Source organism: Crassostrea angulata, chromosome 2, assembly GCF_025612915.1.
Source record: "Crassostrea angulata isolate pt1a10 chromosome 2, ASM2561291v2, whole genome shotgun sequence".
NCBI classification, from domain to species: Eukaryota; Metazoa; Mollusca; class Bivalvia; order Ostreida; family Ostreidae; genus Magallana; species Magallana angulata.
In genome coordinates this window covers 32,228,221-32,239,315 of record NC_069112.1, presented here as the reverse complement: position 1 = coordinate 32,239,315, position 11,095 = coordinate 32,228,221, and the positions used below count along the sequence as shown (strand labels likewise).

At 36.3% G+C, this 11,095-nt stretch overlaps 1 protein-coding gene across 1 annotated transcript in view; it reads right to left on the bottom strand.

Moving 5' to 3' along the window:
- The window catches only part of LOC128173246 (uncharacterized), a 33,290-nt gene that overhangs the window by 11,959 nt on the left and 10,236 nt on the right, over positions 1 to 11,095 (bottom strand). The window lies entirely within an intron of this gene.

Genomic DNA, 11,095 nt, shown 5'->3' with positions numbered 1-11,095 from the left:
AATTTTGATTACCTAATTCAGTAAATATGAACAAAAGTCACAATCTGCAGTTCACAAGCCTGCAGATACATGTACTTTAAAATGTTTAACCACTGAGCTACATTGATGCACCAGACAGGCTTGAATGCTGAATCTGAGCCATTACTAAGGTTTCAGATGCTGGATGAGGTTAAGATTTGTAGAGCAGGTGTAAGTCTTTGGTGCAGGTGCCCTTTGATAGCCATTTCTAAGTTACTACTGGTTCTAACTTCACCAAACTTGTATGGATGGTGTGTCTTATACATGTAATACTGATGCATCTGACAGGCTTGAATGCTGAATCTGAGCCTTAGTTTTGGATGCTGGAGGAGATTAATTTTTAATAGCTGGTTAAAGTTTTTGGATCAGGTGCCCTCTGATGATTTTATCTTAGTTATTACTGCTCCTAACTTCACCAAACTTAAATCATATGGATGATGGGTCTTATGATACTGATGCACCTGACAGCCTTAAATGCTGAATCTGAGCCATATATATAGGTTTTAGATGCAGGATGAGGTTTAGTTTTTGGAACAGATCACATGTTTTATAGATAATAGCTTGCATAGTTGATTTAACTATTAAATAAATATAAATGTATCGCAGAGGAAGCAGCCTTATCTCTATTATCAAGGATGCTGACAAAATATATCTTTGTAATTTATTATTACTGGTCCTAACTTCACCAAAATTGTATCGATGATGTGTCTTATGATGCTGATTCACCTGACAGGTTTGAATGCTGAATCTGAGCCATAGGTTTTAGATGTGAGATGAAGTTTAGTTTTTGGAACAGGTCACATGTTTTAGTTATAGATACATGTTATAGCTTGCATAGTTGATTTAGCTATAATATAAATGAATCACAGAGGTAACTTCAGAGCCTGATCTCCATTATCAAAGATGCTTAAAAAAGCTCCTACCTCACTCAAACTGCTTGATGGATGTGTTTTCTGTTAAATGATATAGCATGATTCCTATGATATAGTATTGTATGATATGATACACTATTTTTTTATATGATACAATATTATATTATTTATTATATTGTAAAAAGTAATATGATACAATATGATATTGTATCAAATGTTAATACATTATGATATGATATTGTATCATGATATCGTTATGTATAGTATTGTATGATATGATACAATATTTATATAATAGTGTTGTGTTGTGCATGTACTATGCCTAAATAGTAGTCTGACAGGGTTTGTTACATAGTGCACGAGCCGGAGGCGAGTGCACTATGTATCAAACCCTGACTAGGGTACTATTTATATAATAGTGTTTTGTTGTGCATGTACTATGCCTAAATAGTAGTCAGGGTTTGATACATGGTGCACGAGCCGGAGGCGAGTGCACTATGTATCAAACCCTGACTACTATTTAGGCATAGTACATGCACAACACAACACTATTGTTATTATTATGCCAACTGTTAAATATACTGACGTGCTTTGCTATAAGTAGCTCTGACGTTCGAGTGTTGACAAGTCCCTTAAAATAATCACCGGAAAAGCAAGCGTTTGTTGTTGTTTTTCAAATTACGTGTAATCAATTGATTTGATTGTTTATTTAATCAACAAGTTGTTGTACAATAAAAAGTCAACAAAGATTTATGTTCTTTTCAAGAAATAGAGACGTTTGGCCTTACCGAGAAAACTCAAAATGTTTAGCAGACGAAATCTCAGTGAATTTTTTTTCTTGAACATTCTTTATCAAGCGTCATTTAAAAAAGCGTTTTTGTGATTCTCATGTAGAATTTCTTTGAAAAATGTTCAATCAATTTGTTCAAAAGTTTATAGGAAACTTTAACTTTAAAATTACCGTCAATAATGAAGTTTTTTTTGGAAAAATGAATAATTTTAATTGCTTGATGTCAGTCGTACATATCTACGTTTTATATACCTAAATACCGGTAGTCAAAATAACGGCTAATTTAGCGTAGCGGTAACGCGTTGGGCTTCATGCTAGATTCAATGATTTTAGCGTCGTGAGTTCGAATCCCGCTGTCGGCGCTTGACAGATTTTCGTTGAAAATATTCGCCGTGCTCTATTTCGGCATAGTATGCTTACGCTATATAAATCCTTTGATACTATGCGAAAATAGATGAGTATTGAATACATAGTGACAAACTGACAGAAGGCATAATAATTAGACATAGTTACATGCACAACACAACACTATTGTTATTAATTATTATGCCAAGTGTTGTATATACTGACGTGCTTTGCTACAAGTAGCTGTGATGTTTGAGTGTTGTCCTGTCCCAAAAATAATCACCGGAAAAGCTAGCGTTTGTTCTTTCAAATTAATCAATTGATTTCAAATTCATCGATTATTTAATCAACAAGTTGTTGTACAATTTAAAAAAATCAACAAAGGATTATGTTCTTTTTAATTACGAAACGAGAAACGTTTCACCTTACCGTGAAAACTCGAAATGTTTAGCAGACAAAATCTCAATGAATTTTGTTCTTGTACATTCTTTATCAAGCGTCATTCCAAAAAGCATTTTTGTGATTCTCATGTTGAATTTCTTTCGAAATTGTTTAATCCATTTATTCAAAAGTTTATCAAAACTTGTATAACTTATAAAATTATCGTCAATAATGAGATGTTTTTGGAAAGATTAATAATTTCAATTGCTTGATGTCAATCGTAAGTTTCTACGTTTTATATATATAAATACCGTCAGATGCATCATCGGATGCTGTAGCATAACAGTAACGCCTTGGGCTTCAAGACACAATGCTTTTAGTGGCAAGAGTTCGAAACCCGCTATTGTATCAGATATGATACAGTATTTTATAATTTGATATTGTATTATATAAATAGTGCCTGTTTGGGAGGGTAACAGTTGAAATTGACACCCCGAGAAAACCATTGTCAGCCGACGCTAAGCGGAGGTTGACAATGGTTTTTGAGGGGTGTCAATTTCAACTGTTATCCTCCCAAACAGGCACTATTTATTTTGTTATACTGAATGTCTTAATTTTTAAGAAAATTTTACTGCTTGCATATAGGAATAACGTGAATTCTACAGCGAACCGTACGCGCATAATTTTCGCGCATGTAACAATTTTTAATGTTACCCGTTGCTAAGTGCGTTGCTAACGCTGAGGGTACTAGAAAATATTATGAACTGCGTCTTAACCAATCAGATTTCAGTATTTAACATGAAAGTATAACAATATATAATGAATTACTATGTCACATGATATGATATCATATGATATCATACAATATTGTATCAAATTATACATAAAGCTAGTATTGTGTATCAAATATGATACAATTACATACATGTACAATATAATACCATTCTATATTCTTTCTTTTATATTGTTCTTAATTTGATTCTAGAACTGATATTTTGTATACTGGTAAAAACTTGTATCGGAAAATTTTTTTAGTCGGTTAATATTTCAAAATAAACCTTGTATCTAGTTGTATTTTCAAATATATACCGTTGATTCCTTATTAGTGCAAACCCCTCTTATTTTATGCAAGTACTTACATGTAATTCCATGATATTGCAGTTGTGTATTTAATAGCTAGTGCAAAATAACTTCTATCCTAATTTCTTATAGTTCAAAACTCTCAGAAAATAATAGTGAGGTTTTAAAATCCGCTTTGGGTGCTTCTCGTGTCATTTTATGCGAATATCAATTCCTTGTGTTTAATTACATGTAGGAATCTACAGTAAATTGATTAAAAAGATAACATCTGTCAGGTTTCCTACTTTGTGTTAGTTTCCGAATCCCAGAATTTATAATGTCACCATCTACAATTCTGCTGTTTGGGATACAACTACATGTATGTATACATACATCGATCTTACATGTATTTACATATAATTACATGTAAGAAAATGTGTCAATTATACTCAATGTTTAGCCAATCTCAAAATTACACTGAAAACCTGAGTTCAGTTGCATGTACAAATGTTAAATACTCTTCTTTTTTTTTTACCCCTACACGGCCTTTTATTTGTACATTGACTAAAACTAGAATTTTATTTTTTAATAGTTACATGTATTTGTTACTAGTTATTGTTTTAAAGTTGATGTAAAAATACTATGTTTAAATGTTTGTAATATTTCTTTTTAGGAAATCTCAAGAAAAGAGTTGGACATAATACCAAAGATATGAATGGAATACAAATGGAAAAGAATCACCATGGCCCATACTAGATGCAACTTGAAGTTGAACACTTTCGTGCAATTTATAATAACTGCATGCTTGATAAATTGGAATGATAAGTTTTCAGTCCATACATATAACTTAATTTAATTTTGGGAAATTTTATCAAAGCTGAATTTAAAATTGCATGTGAATGTTTATTTTTGTATGTAGTCAGTACATATTATATTGTGGAATCATCGTGGTTGTGGGGGACCAATGTTCATGGCTTTCGTGAGTAACTGGCTTGCACACAAATTTACATCCCCTTGAATGTATACACAAGCAAATATTTAGTATCTATTGATAAAATAGAACTTGCTACTGAAGAAATTACCTCCCCATGAACTAGGAACAGTTTGGTAACCAACGGACATTGACCCCCACAAATAAAAATGATTCCACAGTACTACATGTACATAGAAATTATCATAATTAATTTAGCTTCTAAAAATGAACATGTCTGAAATATATTTATTTGAAATCATTTAAATTTTGTTTAAGAATGAATTTGTTACAGAGAATAAAAGCATGTAATCTAATAACAAGGTTCATTTTCATTGTATATTGGGCCACTTTTTTATTAGTTGTTTTTCAAGAACGACTGACCAAAATTTAAAAAAATACTACAATATGTATAAATTTGTATCAAAATGTGTCTTTAATGTTTATGTTTTTTGATCTACAGACCTATTAAAAAAAAAGGTCTTGAAAAACAACTAATAAAAAATAGCCTTAAGGGGTTGGATTGTGGGAGAACATTTAAGAGGGTTCGATGGTCATGGCCATTTTTGGACTCTATTAATCTTCTTTAGAAGGAGCTCTATAGTATCAATCAGACCCAACCTAACACCGGGTTAACTTTTGGGGTTTACTCTGGGTTTTCTTTTTGAAAACTTGGGTCCACTCTGGGGTTACTTTGGGTTTACTTGGAAATTGCTTTTGAGGTCAACTACGCACTGAAGTGTGAAGCAGACCTGTCTTTTATCTTACTATCCTACTGTCTGTTATTCCTGCCCTATGTATATTTCGAATACACATTTAGCGTCTGCTTTCAGAGGTATACCTCTGACCGGGTTTACTCTCTGGGTTTCCTTGGGTTTACTCTGGGTCCACTCTAGTACGTAAACCCAGGGTTTAGTTGGGGTTTACTTTCTGTTAGGTTGGGCCTGATCGGTACTGTATAAACAATGTAAAGTCATCATGGCTTCTGTCTAATATAATTAATCCAACTTTTAAGGTACATGTATATGCGATTGGTAATTTGCTGACTATTAAGCCTTCTTAATTATAACTTGTAATTTGAATATTCATCTAAATGGCATGTATATGCAAACATCGAGTACTCTTCTGATTGCATGTGTTTACAGATCAAGTACAAGCACAGGGTCCTTTGACTGCATTTATATAACTCAAGTACAAACACAGGGTCCTCTGACAGCATGTGTACAGCTCAAGTACAAACACAGGGTCCTATGACAGCATGTGTACAGCTCAAGTACAAACACAGGGTCCTCTGATAGCATGTGTACAGCTCAAGTACAAACACAGGGTCCTCTGACAGCAAATGTACAGACTGGTCAAGTACAACAACAGGGTCCTCTGACTGTATGTTTACAGATCAAGTAGAAAGACAGAGTCCTTTGACTGAATGTATACATATTAAGTACAACAACAGGTTCCCCCTTACTGAAAATGTACATATATTTACAACCAAAGGACAAGCTGATCTAAAGTTTTCTCAGTGTTAAATATTCAGTGAACCTGTGAATATTAAACATACGTATGTTGTACCCCTACTCCCTACCCCCCGAAAGAAAACGTGGACACCCGAAGTTAAATGTAGAGTTGAAATAGGTACATGTACTGTACATGTAGGAATATGATACTGTACATGTAATAGCAGAAGAAAGCCCATTCAATAACTCATCTAAACGACGCCTGTAATTTCATTATTGTATTTGTATTATAGCGAATTTTCATTTGTAATCTCGATCTGCCAGACCATGCATGTATATTTCAAAATATACAATGGTTGTGCGATTACTACGAATTTTAGCATTAACGAACGCAATGAAAACTTTCAACGAGTATGTAAGATAAAAGACGATTTACGCTTGCAAATATGAGAAAATTTAGCATAGATAAGGTCGAATAACCCACATGGAAAAAGTCATTCAAATAAACAGTGAATTATTTGATTATGAAAGATATAATGATGAATAAACTGTACATATGTCAAATAAGCGAAATATTTACAGTTTAGGGATACAAATTGAATATCTAAAAAATTCAGTAAGTACATGCAAGTTAACAACAAAAGCCCCAGAAGGATTCGAACTCGTGATGTACGGACATTTATCACTTATCTTCATCTTAAGTCCGACATTTTATATATTCGGCTATTGGATAACTTACATGTTGCCGTCGATAAAATCCTTTTAATAAAACGAAATATCCTTTCGTTCAGAGGTCAGCCATTTTGTTATGATGTGTTATTCCACCTTTGATTTTCTTACGAATAGTTAGGAGTTTTTTTTCTCGAAAATATATAAGGAATATTATTAAACTTGGAATCATTCTTTGAGTATTATGAGGTGATAATTTTGGTCGGGGCGTGATCAAATCCAATAAAGCCCGAAGGGCTTTATGATAGATTTGATCACGCCCCAACCGAAATTATCACCTCATAATATTAAAAGAATGATTCCTTATTACTTATATTTATATAGTTTTATGCCATCGTACGATTAAATATACATTGTAAAAATATAAATAAGCAAACCCCGCTGGTGCCTCAATTTGGCGTCATTTGTATTATGGGTTATATAGTACAAAATCGGTACGTAGTGTTATCACAAGCAAAGACACTGGAAAATGTAAATATATGCTGTGGTTTCATTAATATTCAGGGGTATCAATTTTCGTGGATATAGTAAAAATCACAGTTTCAAGGATACGTAAATTCGTGGCCAATGAACCTATCAATACAACATGTTAATAGAAATTGCACTTCAATGAACATTTAATTTTGTGGAGCAGCTTAACAACGAAATCCACGAAAATTGGTATTCAACGAATATTGATGAAACCACAGTAGGTCTGAAAATTGTAATTGTACAAATACAGGGTCTCTGAATGCATATACATATACAGATCAAATACAACCACAGGGTCCTCTGACTGCATGTATACAATTCAAGTACAAACACAGAGTCCTCGGACTGCATGTGTACAGATCAAGTACAAACACTGAGTCCTCGGACTGCATGTGTACAGATCAAGTACAAACACAGAGTCCTCGGACTGCATGTGTACAAATCAAGTACAAACACTAGGTCCTCGGATTGCATGTGTACTGATCACCACAGATTAACTGTAGTATACGAACTACACTGTGCACAAGTATTTTTTTAGTACATGTACATTTACAATTTTATTTTCCTGAGCCGTCTTCAAACCCCTGTCACACCGGAGCTGCGTTCTCACGGCGATCCCGCTGCGTCCTTAAATAATGTAAAACGCCAAGGTAAACGCAGTAGAGTCTTCTTCAGCGCTGTAACAACATAACTACATCTTCGTCCGTCGCGGTGGGATCGCCTTGATCATTTAAGAACGCCATGCGACGGCGCGCACTTTGAACATGCACAAAATACGCGCCGTGGCTCGGCGTTCTAAACATGCCGTAAAAGCGTAGTGAGGTCGCCGTGACAGCGCCGTAAGATCTCCAACAGCGCCACGAGAGCTCCGTCGGTGCGCTCAAGGAACGCAGCTAATCGCAGTGTAGACGCAGTGATAAGTTAATTGCTCTTGCACGGAGACCTAACGGAGTCCTTTGGGATCTCACTGCGTCTCTATCGCGCTCTCAATGCGCTCTCACTGCGCATCTAAAGCGTTTGAACAAGTTGTTTTCCATTTGGCTGCGTTCACTCAGCGACCCCAAAGAGCTGTTGCTGGTTCATAGCGCTCTCGTGACGTTTTTTCTGCGTTTATACTGGGCTCCCACGGCGTTTCCAGTGCGTTGTCATCAGGACCACGAAAACTCGAAAAATGGTTGTTGTACAATAGCAAGGGATGTAATAATTATCAAACTGGATGTAGATGACTATGTAAAAAGCAGCATTTGCTAATATTCCAAGACCAATCGATGGACGTAGATGGAATTCACGCCATTTGGTTTTGATGTTTTCACATCTTTTCAATGTTTTCTAACAACTAATAACGGATCTTTTTTGTAGACCTGACTACTAAGAGTTTAATCCTAGTCCTTCACAAATTGTTTAGAAGTAACTATGTTTCAATTACAATGTACCTTATCATAAAATCACAACAATTTTTAAATCATTTATATACTAGTTGTAAATTCTTATTTGTTTCCCATACAATTGTACAAATTAATATTAACCTACCAAGAAGTAAAGAACGTCTTGTGAGCGCAGTCAGCGCACAGAGCACGCCGTGGACGCGCGGTAAAAACTCCTAGCACGTCATGAGCGCTCGGCGGAGACTCAGCGAGAGCGCAGTTAATCGCCAAGTAGAACTCCGTGAAACGCAGTTATACGCCGTGGGAGCTCCGTAAGACCGCCTAGGTCGCCGTCAGGACGCCGTGACTTCTCCAGTTGTAAAATTTTCAAATAAAACTGTACATTATTTCTGAATTATCCTTGCGATCCTACGGCGATTCCATGAATTTAACAACGCCGTGGGGACGCAGCCTGGTGTGACAGGGTTTAGTTAAGCCCAACAATGAAACCATTCTAGTAAATACATTTATAAAGAGGTTAGCGACCAGTTTCTCCATTGACCATCAATGACGGCGTGGATACCGTACTCGCCCGAGGTTTGCCGATACATTTGATATTGGTACGCATACATATTATCATAGTAAGCACATGTGCTTACTATGGATGTTCATTAATATTTTATTGGGGCATTGGATTTTTTTTTGTGTTTACCAGTGCTGGCTACGTCTAATCATTATGTACTCTACATAATAGGTAATGCTCGCCATAATGTGTACATATGCACTTCCAGATTCCTGTCACTTATCAGCTGTCTGCTTACCTTAAATCAATACAGTGGTTCAAACACAGTAACATTCAATTTTAGTATACGACATTCGAATTCCTTGTTCATGCACGGATTTTGATGGGGAAGACTCCCCTCCCTCCCCCAACACTCCTCTAGAAATTTCAATATTAATAATTTCACAAAGTAAAATTACCAAGAATATGCCTCGGACACGCCCCCCCTGCGGCAAAAACAGTTATCATTCGGGACCCCCCACCCTCTCCTACAACAAAATCTGGATCTGCAGGATAGAGAGCTCCACAAACTTGAAAGTGCGAAGGAGCGAAAGTAGTTCGCTTCTTCGCGTTTGCAAGCTCGCACTTTCGCCTTCGCATCTTCGCGCTTCGCCGTCGCATTTTCGTACCTTCACTCCTTCGCCTTTGCAACTTCGCACTTTCGCCTTCACAACTTTGCACTCTCGCATAGATCTACGCCCTGTAAGCGAAAATGCGAAGGTCAAAGTAGCCACATCGAATACCGTTTTTGGGGCTTTGAAAAAAGAACCTGATATGGAATTAACCAAATTATCATGATCACCAGGAAATCAGCATTTATATAAAATGAGATTTATTTAAATATTTTGGTGGTTGGTGGTAGTTGGTAGTGTTATTACTGCAATATGTATAAATTTGTACCAAAACGCGTTTTTATTGTTACCAATTTTAAATAAAATTGGATTAATTTTGAATACTCATCTAAATGGTATATACATTCAACATCGAGTTCTTTTCTGGTTGCATGTGTATACAGCTCAAGTACAAACACAGGGTCCTCTGACTGCATGTGTACAATTCAAGTACAAACACAAACTGCATGTGTAAAGCTCAAGTACAAACACATGCATGGTCCTCGGACTGCATGTGTACAGCTCAAGTACAAACACAGGGTCCTCGGACTGCATGTGTACAGCTCAAGTACAAACACAGGGTCCTCTGACTGCATGTTTACAGATGTGTGCATTCTAGTAAATACATTTATAAAGAGGTTAGCGACCAGTTTCTCCATTGACCATCAATGACGGCGTGGATACCGTACTCGCCCGAGGTTTGCCGATACATTTGATATTGGTACACATGCATATTATCATAGTAAGCACATGTGCTTACTATGGATGTTCATTAATATTTTATTGGGGCATTGGATTTTTTTTTGTGTTTACCAGTGCTGGCTACGTCTAATCATTATGTACTCTACATAATAGGTAATGCTCGCCATAATGTGTACATATGCACTTCAAGATTTCTATCACTTATCAGCTGTCTGCTTACCTTAAATCAATACAGTGGTTCAAACACAGTAACATTCAATTTTAGTATACGACATTCGAATTCCTTGTTCATGCACGGATTTTGATGGGGAAGACCCCCCTCCCTCCCCCAACACTTCTCTGGAAATTTCAATATTAATAATTTCACAAAGTAAAATTACCAAGAATATGCCTCGGACCCCCCCCCCCCCCCCCCCCCGCGGCAAATACAGTAATCATTCGGGACCCCCCACCCTCTCCTACAACAAAATCTGGATCTGCAGGATAGAGAGCTCCACAAACTTGAAAGTGCGAAGGAACGAAAGTAGTTGGCTTCTTCGCGTTTGCAAGCTCGCACTTTCGCCTTCGCATCTTCGCGCTTCGCCGTCGCATTTTCGTACCTTCACTCCTTCGCCTTTGCAACTTCGCACTTTCGCCTTCACAACTTTGCACTCTCGCATAGATCTACGCCCTGTAAGCGAAAATGCGAAGGTCAAAGTAGCCTCATCGAATACCGTTTTTGGGGCTTTGAAAAAAGAACCTGATATGGAATTAACCAAATTATCATG